The sequence below is a fragment of the Arvicola amphibius genome, chromosome 2, assembly GCF_903992535.2.
Source record: "Arvicola amphibius chromosome 2, mArvAmp1.2, whole genome shotgun sequence".
Taxonomy (NCBI): Eukaryota; Metazoa; Chordata; class Mammalia; order Rodentia; family Cricetidae; genus Arvicola; species Arvicola amphibius.
In genome coordinates this window covers 180,487,341-180,508,884 of record NC_052048.2, presented here as the reverse complement: position 1 = coordinate 180,508,884, position 21,544 = coordinate 180,487,341, and the positions used below count along the sequence as shown (strand labels likewise).

Sequence of the window (21,544 nt, the reverse complement as noted above, 5' to 3'; positions counted from 1 at the left end):
TTGATTTTCAGAGACTCAAGATCTGATCTGACTATTTATTTACTCACTAAACATTAAACTAAAAGCATTTCTGAAGCCTATGAGCATGATTTAGTAAGTCTGAAGGTGACTATGCTTCTTCCACAAACACACACTACTCAGTACTTAAACATTAAAAATCTTTTAACCATTAGCATTCTTTTGAGTCTCAAATCTATGAAGTCTGAATTCTACTTTTTACTTGAAGAAGTGGAATTAGTATTGGGTCTTAAAGCTGCAAATGGACCAATTTCAACCTGGATTGACTGACACCAAATCCCGTGTTCAGGACCAAGATGTTCCATAGTGCTACACATTCAAATTCTTACTAAGAACAGTCCTACAGGTAGCAATAATAAAAATTGTGCAGGAAAACCAAAAAATATCCTAACAGAATAGGAAAATGCTGTACTTACTTACAAGACCATTAGAGTATTATCCAGCAAGTACATAAGATAAAATAGTAACAAATATCACCCCTGATAAACATCACTCCACAAGCAAGGAGAAGATGCCTTTCCACGTGTGAGAAAAGAAAAGCTTTGACATTTTGGCTTCTTGGGGGAGTATTATCTTCGTCTTCTTTTCTGCATTATTTGTGCAGTGATCTTTTTACTTCACTTCTTGATCTTATGATGACAACTAGCTGTATCTATCTTGCTATTAAATGTAAGTGTACAGCACATTGGAGAGTAAGTCAAACTACTACTATTCAATAGGCTCACAGCCAAATGGAAAATATTTCCAAAAGAGGCAAGCCTAACATTAAGTTGGTGGTAGAAATAAGTATTTCATACTCATATGGCGAGAAAATGAAACACTCAGGAAAACTGCATTTTTAAAAAGCTTTTTGTTTATCTAGCTCATACACTTATTCATATTTTATGTGTGTCTACATTGTGTAGATGGATACACTGAGCTAATAAATCTCAATGAAAGAACTGTACAGACAGTAATGATTCCTGCCTTTCAGGAGATTACTGTCTGTCTTCCCTATGACCCCAACTCACTCACTCCAGTTACAGCCCTACAGCAACTGGACTTTCCCCACAGCTTTTCCTACAGGAGTTCGGTTTTCTTTCTTTTATGATTGGTTTGTCTTTATGGGCTTTCCCTCTGAGTTCAAGCCAAAGCTTTTCTTTGTAGCTCTGATACCTAACACGGCATCATAAGCAGTGTGGCTGCTTGCTCGCAGGCTACCTAAATTGAGAGTGATATAATCTACAGGGCAGCTCCTTGCTGATGCTCCACATTCACAGATGAGCTCCCCGGGGTACAGCTACAGCACCCATGGTGAAACTTCAGGCTGTCTCAGGTACATTAATTTACTCACATCATGGGAGTACCATTTATTAAATTTCTGCTCCAATGCAATAAGTGCTACCCTAATGACCCCAAAGAGTTAATGCATCTTGGAAAAGAGCCAAAATGCTCTCTGAAGACAGTTTATTCAATTAAGTGCCCAAGGCCCAGCATTTTCAATTAGCAGTTTAGTTGCTAAAGACTCTTTCATATTGGTTATCTGCAACATGTGACTATTGACACACATTAAAAATTGCGTATAATTCATTAAAAATGAGATCTCCGAAATAACAGGCACAGACCCAGATTCAATTAACACTTATTTTGTATGTACAGAATGCTAGGAACTGTGCTAAGTATTGTCCTATTGGGGTTTGAGAGAAATGAAGTTAAAACAAGGAAAGTAATGAAGTTTGAAAGCACTAAGGATAAAGCACCTGGATAGAGATAAAGGGACTCTTTCTTTAAGTAGTCCACAAAGAAAACCTCAAATGGCTCATCCAGAATCAGGTTGCTAAGTCCCGTGCTTTAAATATATGGCTAGTATCCTGCTAGAACAGTCTTATTGGTACCTATGCCCTTCTGCTCCAATAAGAACTAGTCAAGTCCTACCTTGGACACAAAACCTTTTCTGTATCGTTAAGTTCTTCTAGGATTGCCTGCAATCAGCACAGATGTTTTTCCAAACCTGGCATTTAACAATATACAGCTGGATATTTAATTTTTATACAACACTTAACCTCCTTATATTACCTGACAAGAAGGCATTTTGCCTAAAACCTTGTATTATCACAATTCCACATAAAGCTCAAATACGCTTCTTAAATTCTTTATAACTTAAACTAAAATGAAATCACTCATTTTGGACTTCGTATATAATTGAATTTTCAAGAAACATTCTACCTCTAGTATAAAATTTTACATCTGTAATAGGTCTATCATAATCGTATGCTATTTCTACTTAAGTTATATGTTTATTCAAAACATAAAACTGAATTATTTCATTATCTGCTACAAATAACATTGATAATAAATAAAAAAGGTTTATCAAATGAGCTACATGATTTAAATTAGTTTATAGTATACAGAAACTCTAGGATCCCAAAATGGAAAACGGATAATTCTCCTGTGAAATTTAATTATTTTAGATTTCTTTTCTCATCTAACTTTATTTCATTCAAATACTTCATTAAAATTCCACAGTAGAAAAATATATGAATGTCCAAGTATACATAATTATATTGGTAATTTGCCTCTTTTCATATCTGGAATCATTATTTTACCTATCATCTCTAAACACTAAAAAACAGGACCCACACACACATAAAGTACATTATTAATTGCATGCATTCATCAAAGGGAGCCCAATTCTGTTACTAAGTGGAATAAAAACAAACTGTGCTTCATAGACAGCACAGGAGTCAATATAACTCTTCCTGCTTTGAAGTTGTTACTTATCAACCTGTATGCATCGCCACATATTTCAGTCTATAAATGATATTATGTGTGCCTGTACCAACCATCTGTCTTCCTGAAACTATAACTCAAGGGTAATATCTGAAATACTTGAGTTTTGAAAATAGTCATATACCTGAATTACTTTTCCAATAATTTACCCAGTGGTGAAATAGTATAAATTCAATAAAGGAGGATAATGAATGTGATCCTACACAATATGAGACTGCATGTTTGTAAACAGGAGTTAAGGATACCACATGAAGGACTGTGCCTAACACGCTTCTGCAGGAGCACCACACCTCCACCTAATTATCCTTGGCACCGCTCTCCCACTTTGTAATACATTCATACTAGAAAGCAAGTCAGAGAGAAGGAAAAGATAGCAAACTATTTAAATATCAACTATGTTAACGCAGAAGCAATACAGTACAATTCATGTACCTCATGTTCTCTGCTAATTGCTTAAGACATCCTGCTATAGAAAAGACAGTAACAGTAGCCAAATCCTAGTCTTCTTTAAATGCCAGCTCTTAATAACAAACCCCAAAAAGGTCTTAATTGCATTTACCAGGAGCTCATGAACTTTAAAAGTTGTTAATCAGATTTCCATGTAAATGGAATGACGATTAAAGGTTAAGTACAGGTTTCTGAAATTTCAGAAGTTGAGAATATATTGCCCTTCACAAGGGGAGGGGGACTATCAGCCTTGACAAGAACTAAACATCTTAATTAAACATGCAAAACTACCATGCTTATTTTTGTATGAAGTTCTATTTCCAAATGTCAAAGTTAATCGTGCACTTGACTAAAATGTGGAATAGTCTCTGCCAGAGAAGAAATATGTAGTATTCTTTCCTGAGAAGACATCTACAGGTCTCCATACTTGCTTTGATGTCCTCTTGCACCTGATCTTCACCTATGCAACAAGGAAACCTGAAAATCACAGGGAAATGCCAGCTACAGAAAGCTCTTAATTGCTCTCCATCTGAAAAGTAATCTAAAGTCACAGTTTTTCAATCAATTCTGCTTCATATTTATGTGGCTTGGGAGAAACATGAGGCACTTCCCCATAAATTCACTGCACCTGTGTCCCTGGAGTGACATGTTGACAAATGAACATGACATCTCCTCAAACTCCAATAAGAATTTATGATTCCTAAAAAGAATATATTTGATCCATTATACTGTCATCACAGTTGAAAGCAAAACCATGTCTGTAGAGTACACTTCACAAAATTTCCAAGGGCCTATGTTCTGCAATAGGATAAATGGAATCCTAAGCCCCAGGCCAGATGCTCACTCTATCTCTAATACTTCCTCTACAGTTCTCAGTTCTCCAGCTGAACAGGAAGCAGGTACAGGACTGCTGTTGCAATAATGAGATGAAAAGATATTGCTCCAGACAAAATAACTATAGGACTCAAATTTGTATTATACTAGCCAGGAAAAGTAAATATTTGTTAATCCAGGTAAACATCACAGGAAAAGAAAGTCTCAAAAACCCTACTGTACCTATTTATACTTCAAATTTTCCCCTTGCATTCCTAAAAGCTTGACTAAAATCATGTGCTTCCTCATCACAAATGATGCACAATACTGCTTTGTTTGTTTTACGTTTTAGTTCTTAGCAATGCTGTTGGGGCTACAGATACCACTACTATTAGGATTCTATCCAGTATCTCTATTTATGTTACCTGGTATTGTGATTAAATTTGTCACAGAACAAAGCAAAGCACTTGAGTTTTAGGGAAATCCCTAAATGACAAAGTACAGCATGGTTAGTAAGGACAAGATTATACAGTTAAAAAAAAATCTTTCAAAAAGGAAAAAGGAAAGGAAAAGAACGGAACTGGGGAAGGAAAGGAAAGGAAAGGAAAGGAAAGGAAAGGAAAGGAAAGGAAAGGAAAGGAAAGGAAAGGAAAGGAAAGGAAAGGAAAGGAAAAGAACGGAACTGGGGAAGGAAATAATTCTTAGCTGACTAACGTTTTGGAAAATATCTCGAATAGACTACAGGTGTCCTTAGCAGAGCCTTTGGTTACAGCTCAAAAACAATAAGATGCTCCAACTTTAATGAAGAGGTTCCCTCTTCCAGAAAACAGCCTTGGGAAGTGTTATGTTTGATGATTCAACCCCACAAAAGTCAATAAGGCTCTGAAATGAAATTCATTGACAGAAGGGCCCCCTCAGTGTGACCTCTATGCAGTAGGACATGGATGCTCTGGGCTGCCACATAAACCCTGACTAGATCCAGATTGAAAAAGCAACTAAAAGAGGGGTTTAGTCTAAAGACAGAATTTCTCTGTAGAGTAGTATCACGTTCTCTATATTTGTGCCCAAAGAATAAAAGGGTTTTCATATCCACTCTCTTTTCTTCTCCATTCCTCCTCCCTCATATGACAACCTCTCTCTCTCTCTCTCTCTCTCTCTCTCTCTCTCTCTCTCTCTCTCTCTCTCTCTCTCTCTCTCTCTCTCTCTCTCTTTCTCTCTCTCTCTCTCTCTGTGTGTGTGTGTGTGTGTGTTCTAACAATAGTTTTATATGAAATCTACAAACCTGGCACCTTTTTCTATAATATCAGGTTTACGCAAAAAATAGATAATCAGGACAGGTTTTCAACTAAGGAAAAGGAGCAGGAGATGGAAAGAAAGGAGCGAGGTCTGCCTGCCTCTGCTTCCCAGGTGCTGGGATTAGAGGCCTGCGTCACCACTACCTGGCCAGGAGTTAGTCTTTTAAAACAACCTCTTAGATGGGCTGGTGGTATTGATGCACGCCTTTAATCCCAGCACTCTGAAGGCAGAGGCAGGTGGATCTCTGTGAGTTCAAGGCCAGCCTGGTCCAAGGAGAAGTTCCAGGACAGCCAGGACTGGTGTATAGAGAAACCTTGTGTAAACGGAGACTTCTTTTTCGTTTTCCGCCTCCCCAGACCCAAATAATCACACAGGAGCTATATTAATTACAACACTGGTTGGTATATTAGCTCAGGCTTCTTATTAACTAACAAATCTTAAATTTATCCATTTCTATTAATCTATGTATCAACACAAGGCTGTGGCCTACTGGTTAAGTTCTGTTGTTCCGGCGTCTTTCTCCTTTGGCAGCTACATGGCCTCTCCTTGACTCTGCCTACTTTCTCTCTCTATCTCTGTTCTGATTTCCCGCCTGGCTTTACTTTGCTGAGCAACTGGCCCACACTGCTTAATACACTAACAATATATATATATGTATATATATATATATATATATACTGAAGGACATCCCACATCACCCTTGTCTTGGAAAACCGAAACAAGACAAACAAAAATCTCTTAATAATCAGTCATCACTACAATATGCACAACAGGGTTCCAATCAGACTGGGAAGTTACTGTCTCACCAAATCAAGATAGTTCACATATTTTTACTAATTAAAAAAAATTCATTTTCCCTCTAAGTCAATTTCACTCTCCTTTCATGGCCTAACACAAATATCAAACTTTAAGTGGTATTTCTGTTCATTTTGCAGCATATCTGCAAGGTATGCAAGGTAGCATACTAGGTAATGAGCACACACATAAGAAGAAGCTTTCGGCACTCTGCAGGGCTCTTCTGTTCCAAGGAATTATGACATTTTGTTTCTCTGTTCACTTACACAAATAACCATGCAACAACACACCCAACATACCACCCCACTAGCAGATCCCAGCCAGTGGCTTGGAGTTTATCTCTATTCTCTATTTTCTGTGGATTATTCCTATATTTCCATTTATGAGTAGAAGCAGTAATCATGAACATTTTTATGAGCTAGGCACTTCCATTCGTCACCTATATGCTAGGTAGCGCTGATTCAGATCTATAAGCCACCTATTATATGCTTCATCTTGTGCTCTAAGAAATTTGGCTCTGAAGCTGTTGCCCAACTGTAAGCTGTATGAATTTGGAAAGTCACATCCACCATTCCGTTCAAAACGACTATTCATAGCACTTAAAGGATCTGGTGGAGCTTCATTCATACAGTCACCTACGTTTTCTGACACACAACAGATTCTAAAGTACAAGTTCTGGTTTACAGTTACTACCCAATCTACCAAAGTAGCTCATATGAAGTTCCACTCCCTTCTAAGCCTACCTGATATCTGACCATATGAATGTAAACTATAATTCTGTACTCCATATGGCAACGTTTTATTAAACCTAGAGTGACATCCTTTCACACTACGTAGATACCGTTATTGGCTAATCTGTTGGTTTTGGTACAACTGTTCTTTTTTCTGAACCCATTAAGCATTAACACAAAGCTTTTCTAGCTACATGTTGGCTCCAGTAGGATCTGGTGAGCCATTTAAATATAATGATTACACAATTCAGTTCTAATAACATACAAGAAAAGGTTAGACAATGCAGAGCTAGAGGTAATGCCCAATTCCTTTACATTTACTTTATACTGGCAAAAAAAATATCTTTAATAAGAGCTCATTGATAAAGTCAGAAAGTCCTTCAACAGGGTACAGAATGTATAACCCAAGGACATTCTGACTTAAATGAAGACAAAAATAAAACAGAGTAGCCCCATAATTTATTTCATATAAGTATATTCTCAAAGGCTAAATCTTTTAAGATCTATAACTCTAAAATTAAAACATAATCTCAGTTTATGATCTGGCCTATAAGGGTCAAGCTACCAGCTAAAATGTTTTGTATTACATAAAATTGTTACTTTTAATGTTTAACACATCACTACCACTATAGATAGATCATCTGATTTTTAAGTCAAAATAGCAGTGATTTATTTGTGAGCTTCCAATTTTGTATATCTCACATGCAGTTGTAAAGTGAGAGTCAGCACTTATCTACTCAGACAGCGCTAGCTCAACCATAGCCAGGAGTAACAACTCACTTCTTTACCCACCACGCCAATTCCTCAGCTCCAGATAGCTCTCAATATAGCCAGAACTCACTGCAACAGAAGAGGTTCTGGAGGTACAAACTTGGAAATGAAAAATACATTTTGTTATATGTCACAATTTTCTCACTGCTACCTTAGAAATATGTTCTGTTCTAAGCGGGAACTTTATCTTTCATAATCTTTAGCTTCACTAATAAAGCAGGAAGTGGTTCCTAAAAAGAAATAAAATGCAACTAAAAATAAAATCTTCATTTAAGTGTGGGGGAAGCTTCCAGTTTGAAACATCTCCTAATCTCTTAGAAACTGAACATTCAGAGACTTTGAAATGGTTACAAGGGAGTAACAGTAGAAGTCTAATAGTGGTCTACTCTGGTTTCCTTTAAGACTGACATATAAAAACAATCTGAATCATAGAACTCTGAACGTAGTCATATATTGTTTTGAAATGTCAATGTTGTTAAAAATGAAATTAGTTTGATCTCAACCAGAAAGCTATCTAAGAAAGAACACTGTGTTCTACACCTGTGCTTTATCACCGGTATTAACTGAAGTTGTTCAAACTGAATATCATGAACAAAGTACTTTAATAAGAAAAAAAAAATCCTGCTTTGAAAATAAACTCAATACTTAACATATACTGCCCCCCACACTGAGACTGGGTTTCTCTTTGTAGCTTCGGAACCTGTCCTGGAACTCGATCTGTAAGCCAGGAAGGCCTCAAAACTCACATCCACCTGCCTCTGCCTCCTGAGTGCTGGAATTAGAGGCGTGCAACCACTGCTGCTCAGCCCAGCTTAACACATAACTCTTTAACTGTATTAAAGTTCTATATTATAAGCAAACCTTTCTTCAACAAAAATGTCATGACTGCTATCCAAGAGGTAATACAATAACTTTAATAAAGGCTATTCTCCTTGTAACATGCTTAAAAGGTTATAAACATCTATCTAGGGTTAATTTCCCTAGAAAATATTACTTAAGTAGATACAATGGGGAAGAAACAACAAATGCTTAAAGAAACAATTTGGGTTCTTAATATGTAAGTGCCATAAAAGTCATCAAGAGTTTCGGGGGAGGGGGAATGACTTCATCTAAATCAAAGGGAAAAAATGGTTTCAAACTTCAAATACAGGCTTTGATTTTCAAAGAGTTTAAAATCTGCATACTACTAAGCAAAAAAAAGTCAGAGAGAGGAAGCCAGGGATGGAAGCACCCACCTATAAGCACAGGTCTTTGAGCCCGAGGAAGAAAGATTACACAGTTGAGGCTGGCTACAGAGCAAGTCTGAAGAAAGGCTAAACTACACAAAATAGACCATCCCAGGAAAAATAATTGTATGTATATATAATTTATATATATGATTTACTATACACACACACACACACATACACACACACGTATAAAGTTACAAATAGCAAGTGACAGAGAGATTTACTTTGCTACCTCACAGCAGTGCAGAGTAAATGCAATCTCCACTGGTAAGTAACAATCAGTGTTTCATGTTATCAATTATCTCCAAGAACTTTTATTATGCAAATTTCTACTATATGGTATTCCATATACAATCTGGACAACCAATAATATTAAAATCACTGAGCCTTACTGTAGCAAGTGGAAATATACGTTTGCTTTCACATAAAATGATTTCTGTAACCTTGTTGCATTATTTATAATTCACGGTGATTTTTATAGTCCTATGGTTGAATACAGATTTTTCTTAGTGATTTATGATAGGCTCTTTTAAAGCCTTGTTCATATTTATAGCTTATTCTCCTTCCAAAAAAGGTAACATTCCTTTCCATGTATATATGTCATGATAAGCTTACAGACTGACAGAGGGTGGACACAAGCAGACTTTACACACCAGAAAGGAAATTGATGAATGACTAGGGATGCCATTATAAGACACTTTAATGGAGGGGGAAATAGAAATAAACCATGGAACTAAACAATTAACCTCACATGACTGAATTTTAAGGAGAGGTTTATTTCAAATGGCCACATATTGGCTCACAGCATGCATAAAGGTAGGCAGTTCCCATAGGTAAGACCCTGTTCGCTATTCTGTCACTACTAAGAACATGGTTCCACGAGGTACAGGTCTCACTGTCAGCTGCTGTAAACAAACTAAAATAGGGAAAGAAAAAAACAGCCTAGTTAAAAATAACTTTTGTAGAGAAGGGTGATAATTTTGAACATAAAAGATGAGAATGGAAGGTTGAGTAGAGATATGACAATGACAGGGGGTATGGAAGGTAGAGGGTTCTTGTGCTTTCTAGAAGCCTGGGCTTTAACATTGTTCCAGCCTAGTCAACAGATTTCTCCTCAAATTTACTGCATGTTATCAACAGAGAACCACCTCGCTACTTCTATATCCTAAGGGACAAATTCTCTTGCTACCTAAACTACTTAAAAATAATCACCTTTGCAAATGTACACACAAGATATGTACTTTCATTACTGCTGTAAGGTGCATTTATTCCATCTCTTCCAGTGTTTTCAAAATTTCGTGTTTTGTCTTTGGTTTCTCCTGAATTCCTCTTATCAGAAAAATTAATCAGCAACTAGGATGATAACCAGATCTTCACCTGCTCTCGGTGAGGAAAACATAAGGCTACCATCCTGTTAATAACGTCAACACTACTAAGAAGTGACTTAGACCATAAACTTAGTTGCATGTTTTTTAACCCATTAAAAATTTTAATTAAGAAAGGTAATAGAAAAACAGTATATCTCTGTATCATATCATACTGTTGCCATTTTACTCAAAATAACTTAACTCTTTCCATCCACCAATGAGTTATCAACTGAGCAAGGCCACACTAACAGCAAACGGGAAATTAGCACCTGCTGGAAATCTTACAGAACAGACACGACATCAGCATCAGAGGACCATTTCATCTGTTCCCAGAAAGTCATTCAGATGATGAATCTAAACTCCTATCTTATTTTTTTTAATAAAGTGGGACAAAATCAGAGCTAAGTAACCATTCGAACACTGAAATTTCCAACCTTCCTTCAAAGTCTTTATCTGCCCCAGGATATTTAAATAAATCATGACCGCCGACTAGAGAAATATTCCATCAGTTAAGAACACTGGCTGCTCTTCCAGAAGATCCAGGCTTGATTCCTAGGACCCATTTGATGGCTACAACCATCTGTAACTCCAGCTCCAGGAAATATGATGGACTCTTCTGGCTTTTATGGGTATCAGGCACTCACAAGGTACACAGATACACATGCAAGAAAATACACATATACATTTACATTCTAGGAATGAAGGTGTAGGGAATATATAAATAGAAAAGTGAAAATGTTAAATATCATGAGCCCATGAAATAGAGAAAATAATTCAAGAATATATATATTTTTCTTACATTATACAAAAAAAAGATTAGAAAAATTTCTGGCTTCCTAAATATGTTGGCCCATGTTTACCATATATATTTAATTTTAAAATCCCATTTGTAGAGCAATCCCTGATCCGGTGCAGTGGAGTTCCATCTGGACGGGTGAGTGTGTGCGACCCTGGGACAACCTGCCCTGGAAGAGAGCACAGATCCCCCTCCCCCAGCTCCTGCTGCAGGCTTGTCTTTGGTTCTCACATCCCTGCCTCTCCCAAGCCTTCCCTAGTATATTCAGGTGTCCTGCTCCGGCACTAAGGCCATCCACCCAAAGGGGTGAGAGTCTGGCCTCCAGGCAGGTCTGAGGATTCCTGCAAAGGGAGTGTGGGCTCCTTCAAATTGTGCCACAAGGAATAGCTCCTGCTCCAGCACTGAGGAGATCCAACCAGATTCAGTCACAGCAAAGATTGGTCAAAGACACCAAGTACCTCCCAGCTCAATTTGAAGGAAGAGATGGGCAGGCGCCAATGCAAGAACTCCTCCAACAACATGAAAGGCAACATGACATCACCAGAATCCAGACATCCCGAAACAACAAGAATTGAACACCCTACTCGAGAAGATATAGAAGAAACTGACCTTAAACAGTACTTTATGAAAATAATAGAGGACCTTAAACAGGAGATAAAAAACTGCCATAAAGAAATGGAGATGACAAACAAAAAGGTAGACGAAATAAATCTTTCAAAGATACCCAAGAAAAACAAGAAAAAGCAATCAAACAGGTAAGGGAAACAGTACAAGACCTGAAAAATGAAATGGAGGTAATGAAGAAAACACAACCTCAGGGAAGACTGGAAATGGAAATTCTGAGTAAATGAACAGAAACTTCAGAGACAAGTATTTCCAACCGAATACAAGAGATGGAAGAAAGAATCTCGGACTCTGAAGATATTATAGAGGAAATAAACTCACAGATTAAAGAACAAAACAAATCCAACAAATTCTTAACATAAAACATCCAGGAAATCTGGGACACCATGAAAAGACCAAACCTAAGAATAATTGGGGTAGAAGGAGAAGAATTACAACTCAAAGTCCCAGAAAATATATTCAACAAAATTATAGAAGAAAACATCCCCAACCTAAAGAAGGATGTTCCTATGAAGGTACAAGAAGCCTACAGAACACCAAATAGACTGGATCAAAAGAAATCATCCCCACGCCATATAATAATCAAAACACAAAACATACAGAATAAAGAACAGATATTAAGAGCTGCAAAGGAAAAAGGTCAAGTAACATATAAAGGGAAACCTATCAGAATTACACTTGACTTCTCAATGGAAACCACGAAAGCCAGAAGAGCTTGGATAGATGTGCTACAGACACTAAGGGAACGTGGATGCAAGCCTAGACTACTATACCCAGCAAAGCTTGCATTCACCATCGATGGAGAAAACAAGATATTCCAGGACAAAAACAGATTTAAACAATACGTAGCCACAAATCCAGCCTTGCAGAAGGTAATAGAAGGAAAATCACTAACCAAGGAGTCCAACAATCTAGTGACCTTTCACCAGCACAACTCAAAGAAAGGTAACACACAAACTCTACTACCAGAAAAAAAATGACAGGAGTTAACAACCACTGGTCACTAATATCACTGAATATCAATGGACTCAATTCACCTATATAAAGGCACAGGCTAAGAGATTGGATACGAAAACAGGATCCAACATTCTGCTGTTTACAAGAAATACACCTCAACCACAAAGACAGACATCTACTCAGAGTAAAGGGTTGGGAAAAGGTTTATCAAGCAAATGGTCCTAAGAAACAAGCGGGTGTGGCTTGTTTACTAATTTCTAACAAAGTTGACGTCAAACTAAAATCAATCAGAAGAGATGGAAAGGGACACTTTATACTCATAACAGGAAAAATCCATCAGAATGAAGTCTCAATCCTGAATATCTATGCCCCTAATATAAAAGCACCCACTTATGTAAAAGAAAAATTACTAGAACTCAAGGCAGCCATAAAATCACACACATTAATAGTAGGAGACTTCAACACTCCTCTCTCACCATTAGACAGGTCAATCAGACAGAAACCTAACAGAGAATTGAAAGACTTAATGGAGGTAATGAACCAAATGGACTTAACAGACATCTATAGAACATTCCACCCAAATAGGAAAGAATATACCTTCTTCTCTGCGGCTCACAAAACCTTTTCGAAAATTGACCATATACTCGGTAACAAAGCAAACTTCCACAGTTACAAAAAAATATTAGTAACCACCTGTATCTTATCGGATCACCATGGATTAAAATTAGAATTCAACAACAATGCTACCCCCAGAAAGCCCACAAACTCATGGAAACTGAACAGTCAACTACTGACCCACACCTGGGTCAAGGAAGAAATAAAGAAAGAAATTAAAGTCTTTCTTGAATTCAATGAAAACAAAGACACAACATACTCAAACCTATGGGACACAATGAAAGCAGTGCTAAGAGGAAAGTTCATAGCACTAAGTGCTCACTTAAAGAAAATGGAGAAAGCACTCATTGGTGACTTAACAGCACACCTGAAAGCTCTGGAAAAAAAAGAAGCAGATTCACCTAGGAGGAGTAGAAGACGGGAAATAATCAAACTGAGGGCAGAAATCAACAAAATAGACACACAGAAAACAATCCAAAGAATCAATGAAACCAAAAGCTGGTTCTTGGAGAAAATCAATAAGATTGACAAACCCCTAGCCAAACTAATCAAACGGCAGAGAGAGAACAAGCAAATTAATAAGATCAGAAATGAAAAGGGGGACATAACCACAGACACAGAGGAAATTCATAGAATCATTAGATCTTACTAAAAAAGCCTTTATGCCACAAAATTGGAAAATGTAAAAGAAATGGACAGTTTTTTAGATAAGTACCACATACAAAAGTTAAACCAGGACCAGGTGAACAATCTAAATAGTCCTGTTAGTCGCGAAGAATTAGAAACTGTTATCAAAAACCTCCCTACCAAAAAAAGCCCAGGACCAGATGGTTTCAATGCAGAATTCTATCAAAACTTCCAAGAAGACCTATACGGCTTAAGATATTTCATAATATAGGAACAGAAGAGTCATTGCCAAATTCCTTTTATGAGGCTACAGTTACCCTGATACCTAAACCACACAAAGACTCAACCAAGAAAGAGAATTACAGGTCAATCTCACTCATGAACACTGACGCAAAAATTCTCAATAAAATACTGGCAAACCGAATCCAAGAACACATTAGAAAAATTATCCACTACGATCAAGTAGGCTTCATTCCAGAGATGCAGGGCTGGTTCAACATACGAAAATCTATCAATGTAATCCATCATATAAATAAACTGAAGGAAAAAAACCATATGGTCATCTCATTAGATGCTGAAAAAGCATTTGACAAAATTCAGCACCCTTTTATGATAAAAGTTTTGTAGAGATTAGGGATACAAGGGTCATTCCTAAATATAATAAAGGCTATTTACAGCAAGCCGACAGCTAACATCAAATTAAACGGAGAGAAACTCAAGGCCATCCCACTAAATTCAGGAACACGACAAGGCTGTCCACTCGCTCCTTATCTCTTCAATATGGTGCGTGAGGTTCTAGCAATAGCAATAAGACAACATAAGGGGATCAAGGGGATTCGAATTGGAAAGGAAGAAGTTAAACTTTCGTTATTTGCAGATGATATGATAGTGTACATAAGCGACCCCAAAAACTCCACCAAACAACTCTACAGCTGATAAACTCATTCAGTAACGTGGCAGGATACAAGATCAACTCCAAAAAATCAGTTGCCCTCCTATACACAAAGAACAAAGAAGCAGAGAGGGAAATCAGAGAAGTATCACCTTTCACGATAGCCACAGATAGCATAAAATATCTTGGGGTAACTCTAACCAAGGAAGTGAAGGATCTATTTGACAAGAACTTTAATTCTCTGAAGAAAGAAATTGAAGAGGATACCAGAAAATGGAAGGATCTCCCTTGCTCGTGGATTGGGAGGATTAACATAGTAAAGATGGCAATTCTACCAAAAGCAATCTATAGATTCAATGCAATCCCCATCAAGGTCCCAACAAAATTCTTCACAGACCTTGAGAGGACAATAATAAACTTTATATGGAAAAACAAGAAACCCAGGATAGCCAAAACAATCTTATACAATAAAGGAACTTCTGGAGGCATTACCATCCCTGACTTCAAATTCTATTACAAAGCTACAGTATTGAAAACAGCTTGGTATTAGCATAAAAACAGAGAAGTCGACCAATGGAATCGTATAGAAGACCCAGATCTTAAACCACAAACCTATGAACACATGATTTTTGATAAAGGAGCCAAAAGTACACAATGGAAGAAAGAGGGCATCTTCAACAAATGGTGCTGGCATAACTGGATCTCAACCTGTAGAAGAATGAAAGTAGATCCATATCTATCACCATGCACAAAACTCAAGTCCAAATGGATTAAAGACCTCAATATTAATCTGAACACACTCAGCCTGATAAAGGAAAAAGTGGGAAGTACTCTACAACATATGGGAACAGGAGACCATTTCCTACGTATAACCCCAGCAGCACAGACATTAAGGGCAACATTGCATAAATGGGACCTCCTGTAGCTGAGCAGCTTCTGTAAAGCAAAGGACACTGTCACTAAGACACAAAGGCAGCCCACTGACTGGGAAAAGATCTTCACCAACCCTGCAACTGACAAAGGTCTGATCTCTAAAATATATAAAGAACTCAAGAGACTAGACTTTAAAATGCTAATTAACCCATTTAAAAAATGGGGCTCTGAACTGAACAGAGAATTCTCAACAGAAGAAATCCAAATGGCCAAAAGACACTTAAGGTCATGCTCAACCTCCTTAGCTATCAGAGAAATGCAAATCAAAACAACTTTGAGATACCATCTTACACCTGTCAGATTGGGTAAAATCAAAAACACCAATGATAGCCTTTGCTGGAGAGGTGGTGAGGTAAGGGATACACTCATCCATTGCTGGTGGGTTTACACACTTGTGCAACCACTTTGGAAAGCAGTGTGGCGGTTTCTCAGGAAATTCGGGATCAACCCACCCTACGACCCAGCAATTCCACTCTTGGGAATATACCCAAGAGATGCCCAATCATACTTCAAAAACATTTGCTCAACTATGTTCATAGCAGCATTATTTGTAATAGCCAGATCCTGGAAACAACCTAGATGCCCTTCAGTGGAAGAATGGATGAAGAAACTGTGGAATATATACATATTAGAGTACTATTCAGCGGTAAAAAACAATGACATCTTGAATTTTGCATGCAAATGGATGGAAATAGAAAACACTATTCTGAGTGAGGTAACCCAGACCCAAAAAGATGAACATGGGATGTACTCACTCATAATCGGTTTTTAGCCATAAATAAAGGACATCAAGCCTATAATTCGTGATCCTTGAGAAGACAATAAGAAGGTGAAACCAAAGAAAAACATATAGTTATCCTCCTGGATATTGGAAGCAGACAAATTTGTCGGGCAAAAATTGGGAACTTGGGGGTGGGGTGGTTTGGGGGCAAGGGGAGATGGGGAGAGCAAAGCGTGAAGGGGAGGATAGGGAGAGCTTGGGGGAATGGGACGCTTGGGATATAGGAAGGGTGGATATGGGAGCAGGGAAGCATATATCCTAATTAAGGGAGCCATCTTAGAATTATTAAGAGACTTGACTCTAGAGGGGTTCCCAGGTATCCAGTGAGATGCCCCCAGCTAGTTCCATGGGCAGCTGAGGAGAGGGAGTCGGAAAAGGCCAGATCCTATCGCCATACTGATGATTATCTTACATATCTCCATAGAACCTTCATCTGGCGATGGATGAAGCTAGAGACAGAGCCCCACATTGGTGCACCGAACTGAGCACCCAAGGTCCAAATGAGGAGCAGAAGGAGGGAAAACATGAGCAAGGAAGTCTGGACTGCGAGGAGTGCTCCCACCCACTGAGATAGTGGGGCTGATCTATTTGGAGCTAACCAAGCCTAGCTGGACTGGGACTGAAAAAGCATGAGATAAAACCGGTCTTCCTGAACATGGCGGACAATGAAAGCTGCTGAGAAGCCAAGGACAATGACACTGGATTTGGGCCCTACTACACATACTGGCTTTGGGGGGGGGGGGCCTGGCCTGTTTGGATGCTCACCTTCCTAGACCTGGATGGAGGGGGGAGGAATTTGGACTTCCCATAGGGCAGGGAACCCTTACTGCTCTCTGGACAGGAGAGGGAGGGGCAGTGGAGGAGGGAGGGGGGTAAATGGGAGACGGGGAGGAGGCAGAAATTTTTAATAAATAAAAAAAAATTAAAAGAAGAATTCAGGAACAAAATAAAATCCCATTTGTAGATAAAGAAAATAAGAGGTAATATTCCTCTAATTTAAAACTTAGTAGGTAATCTACAAGTAGAAAGGAGAGAAATTAAAATGTTAAGATATATTCTAATGAGCAGTAGCCCACAATCTCACCCACACACCCCACCCATTAAAAGACTTATAAAATGAAAAAGACATAAAAACAACTCACAATGCCAAAATATAGATCCAAACACAGCAATTGCCAGAATGTTTAATGAATCCCCACTAAGTCCAAGGCTGAAAGAACAGACTTAAAACTTCACATAATGATATAATGATGCTGTTCCAAGGGAAAGCCACCTGTTATGTGGAAAAGGTACAGAAAGCCCCTCCCCTTCTTTTTCTATACCGCAAAGAAGCAATGCTGAACAACACTCTGGACTACACTTATGCTATTAGCCCTCCCAGGGCACCTTTCGCCACATGTAAACATAAACTGTCCCATGTCCATTAGAACAGCACTTCAAACTAAAGAAGTTACTTGAAATCAGAAGAGTACAAAAGAAAGAATTCTGACAATACAATCACCTTTTGTAAAATATCATAGATAAAGAAAGGGCAATCATGAAAACTGATTTTTATTTGAATACTCAGGTTTTTCTCTGTATACTCACAAAAGTAATTTCTAGCAGTAAAACTCAGAAAATAATTTATTTAATTATCACCTGGATATTTAGGCAATAGGCTAAGAAACATTCCTTGTATTCAAACAGTGGGCAAACAATGGGTCTGGATAGAGTTGTTATCCTGTAAAACAGAATAAACAAGAAAAAAACTGGGAAGTGGGGTACTGCAACAAACTAAAATCAAGAAGTTCTCAGTACATCCCGACAGCCATAGAAGCACATAAAACAAATGGCTTCTTGCAACAGTAAAAGAAATCTTTCAAGGGAAATCTGGCTGAAAGAAAGTCATTGATATACGATTAAAGGGAATCAGGGAAAGTTTAAAAGGATGCCAGGAAAACAAAAATGTTGTAACAAAACCACAATAAAGGCACAAGGTTAGTAGTAATTGATAAAATAAAGTCAGAAGCACAAAAAAATTTCAGACATGCTTTTCAAGGAACATGGGACTCACAAAAACAAGTCTGGAATGACTGAGAATGGATGATAATAGGAAAATTATGAGAACAGGATTTTAGCCTCAAAATTACACAAAACAAAAAGAGAGAGAGGAAGAGGGAGGAGGAAAAGGGACAGAGAATATGAATGAGAATGAGAAAGTGTTCTTTATTGGAGGGAAAACATTAAGAACAAAACAGAAGAGTTTGCAGCAGTTGGTACTAGAGTAGTCAGGCCAATAAATAACCCTTAGCTAGGAACATATTCTTACACAGCAGAAGTGGGGAGAGGAGCAGAATAAAGACCTTATTAAAGAAAGACCAAAATTCTGAAGAGTTGCATAGTTTCTATAACATTAAATGTCTTGGAGGGGCCTGGTCTTTGAATTGCCCTATTGTGGGAGTTACCAGCAATGCTTGGCCTACGGAAATACTATTCCACATTCCTCCTCTGCTGTTAAGTAGCATTCTTCTTGTGTGCTCAATGTCTCAATAATCAAATCCTCATATTCTTAAAAAACAAGAATCATTAAACCAGGTTCCACCTAAATTCAGGGCAACTCACCTTAACCCAGTATGGTCCCACTTTATTCTGACTGAATATAAAAAAGATCTGTGAAGCTATGGCCAGAGGCACCAGTTTCAGAGGTTAGCAATACAATTCTACTCGTTATAGGGGATAAATACTTGAGGCTCCCAAGAAGGAGTAGAATTTCCAACTATAAGAATAAAGAAGATATGAAACATGGGATTCACTGATGACTTTCCCCAGGCCCAGTGTTAGTCATCAAACTGGCTGGAATGTGCATAGACACACTGTGCGGACCTAGGACACACAGGACTCCAAAGCATCTCCTCCTGGTTCCCTTGCCTAGAAGCTAAATCACGACCAAAGTATTTTAGACAACACCAGTATCATTCTTTCTACCACTTACTGAGAGTGGCTCAACTATTTTAAACACATTTGGTAAAGCAGTCCAGACTTAGTAAATGAAAAGTGCATTATTTTTTTCTCTTTCTCTAAAAGAATAATGTAGAAAATATAAATCGCAATTAAGTTATCTGTGGGTTTCCCTTGGGAAATTGAGAAATAATTTTTTTCACATATTTAAATCTCATACTAAACTATATGAGTCATTAGATTTTAATTTATTCTTCTCTGGTCTGAATTCTGTGACTGGACCTGTATTAAGAATCTTCAAAGAACGTAGTAGAGGATTCCAGTATTTTAAAGTAAATAAACATTTAAGTGAAAGATAAAAATATCCGAGGAGTGTGGGGTTCTGAATGTTTTTCAAATGTCTATTTTCCAAACACCTCTGTAATAGGCATTTAATTACATTTATGAAGAGATAGGAGTGAATTATTAAAATAAGTATGTAGTCCCTCTTCTGGCTTATATCATATATGTGTGTATATGCACATGTATTGGTTGAATCTTGATTTCATGCGTGATGCTTGTCTTATCTCACTAACATGATGATCTCCACACCCATTCATTTTCCTGAAAATGGTAAATTTTCATTCTTTTGAATAATTGCTCCTTTTTAGACTTTGCCAGAAAAGAGGGGTGGTGGGTCTCTTTACTAAAGTCGTTAACCTGTATTCTGGTTGGCTCGATAAGGCCTCAGAATTAAGAAAACTCCAGAAAGATAACATGGTATAGGGCAGAATTTCACAATGACCACACACATTTGAATTATCTGGAAAGGAATTTTTGTTTGTTTGTAAATATTATTTTCAGGGCAGGGGCATGATTCTTGTTGATTTTTGCTTCGGTTTGTTTCCCAAGACGATTCTAATGTATAACCAAGGCTAAAGCCCACTGAGGTGATGGACGAGGTCTAGTGGATGAGCGTAAAGCCAGGGGTCCTGACGCCACCGCAGCTGTCAGTTGTGTCATCGTGCTGCACCCCAAGCCTTCCCACACACACCCGCGAAGAGAAAAGCACAACACCCACACCGGGCATTGGAACCGCAGACATATGTTAACTGTAAAGCATATTGCACGTATTTAAGCAATCCTTTCAAACACAGTATTTATTAAGAGTCAGATTTGGGGGACTCAATAAATCCTGAAGGTCAGAAACCTATAACTGCATATACACACTTGAGTAAATTCTATAATGAGTTTACAAAATTTCAACTTGCCAGGATATAAGTTGAAAACTACTACCTTTAAGTCATCAAGCATATAGCAGAAGGAATGTATAAATCAATAAAAATAAGGTCCAGAAATATGGAAAAAGTACAGATTCAAAGTCACACTAACACCCCCTAATGATCCACTTAAGAAAAATATATATTTTAACTCTTATTGAATTTGTTCTTTGTCAATTAAGTACATAAAATAATGTCACCTAATTACTTTCAGCCCTACCATCTCACATTCCCCACATCTTGATCAATCACTCTTTTATCGCTACCGGTCCCTTTCCCACAATCTCGAATTTTTATTTATTTTGTAACCCACTCAGTTTAGTCAGACCCTGGGTTGGGAGCTAACCACAGTGCAGGAGAGCTCAACAGAGGTCTACAAGTAAAGATGGTAACTGTTACCCCTCCAGAATCCATCAGTAGCCAGTGGTGTAGCAGAGAGTAAGACCTTCTGTGCCCCTGCCTGATATGTGATGGCGGATCACAGGCCCAATCTTGTGCAGGTTCATTATAGGCAAACACAGATGCCATGACACCATGGTTGCAACGGCTATGTTGTGCCATCAATTAACTCTGGTGCATAAAATAGAAGACAAGAGCATGGCCACTTTGGGGAGTATCTGGAGCTTCCCTAACCTAACAACTCAGAAGGAGGGTCCCACACTTTGCACTGGGACACATGGCTTTGTAGGAACACCATTATTGTCAGGTACCAGCTTCGACAAGTATACCACTTACCAGGATAGGGCCATGGAGATGAGAAATATATGTAAAGAGAAGGAAGACACAAGTAAAAATAATAAAACAGAAACATAGAATAGTACCTGGAGAGAATTCCAGTCGATACCGAAATTCGACCCCACATTTAATTTTCCATACACTTTTATACC

At 38.0% G+C, this 21,544-nt stretch overlaps 1 protein-coding gene across 1 annotated transcript in view; it reads right to left on the bottom strand.

Moving 5' to 3' along the window:
• The window catches only part of Exoc4 (exocyst complex component 4), a 722,780-nt gene that overhangs the window by 528,202 nt on the left and 173,034 nt on the right, over positions 1-21,544 (bottom strand). The gene's annotated exons all lie outside the window — the stretch shown is intronic.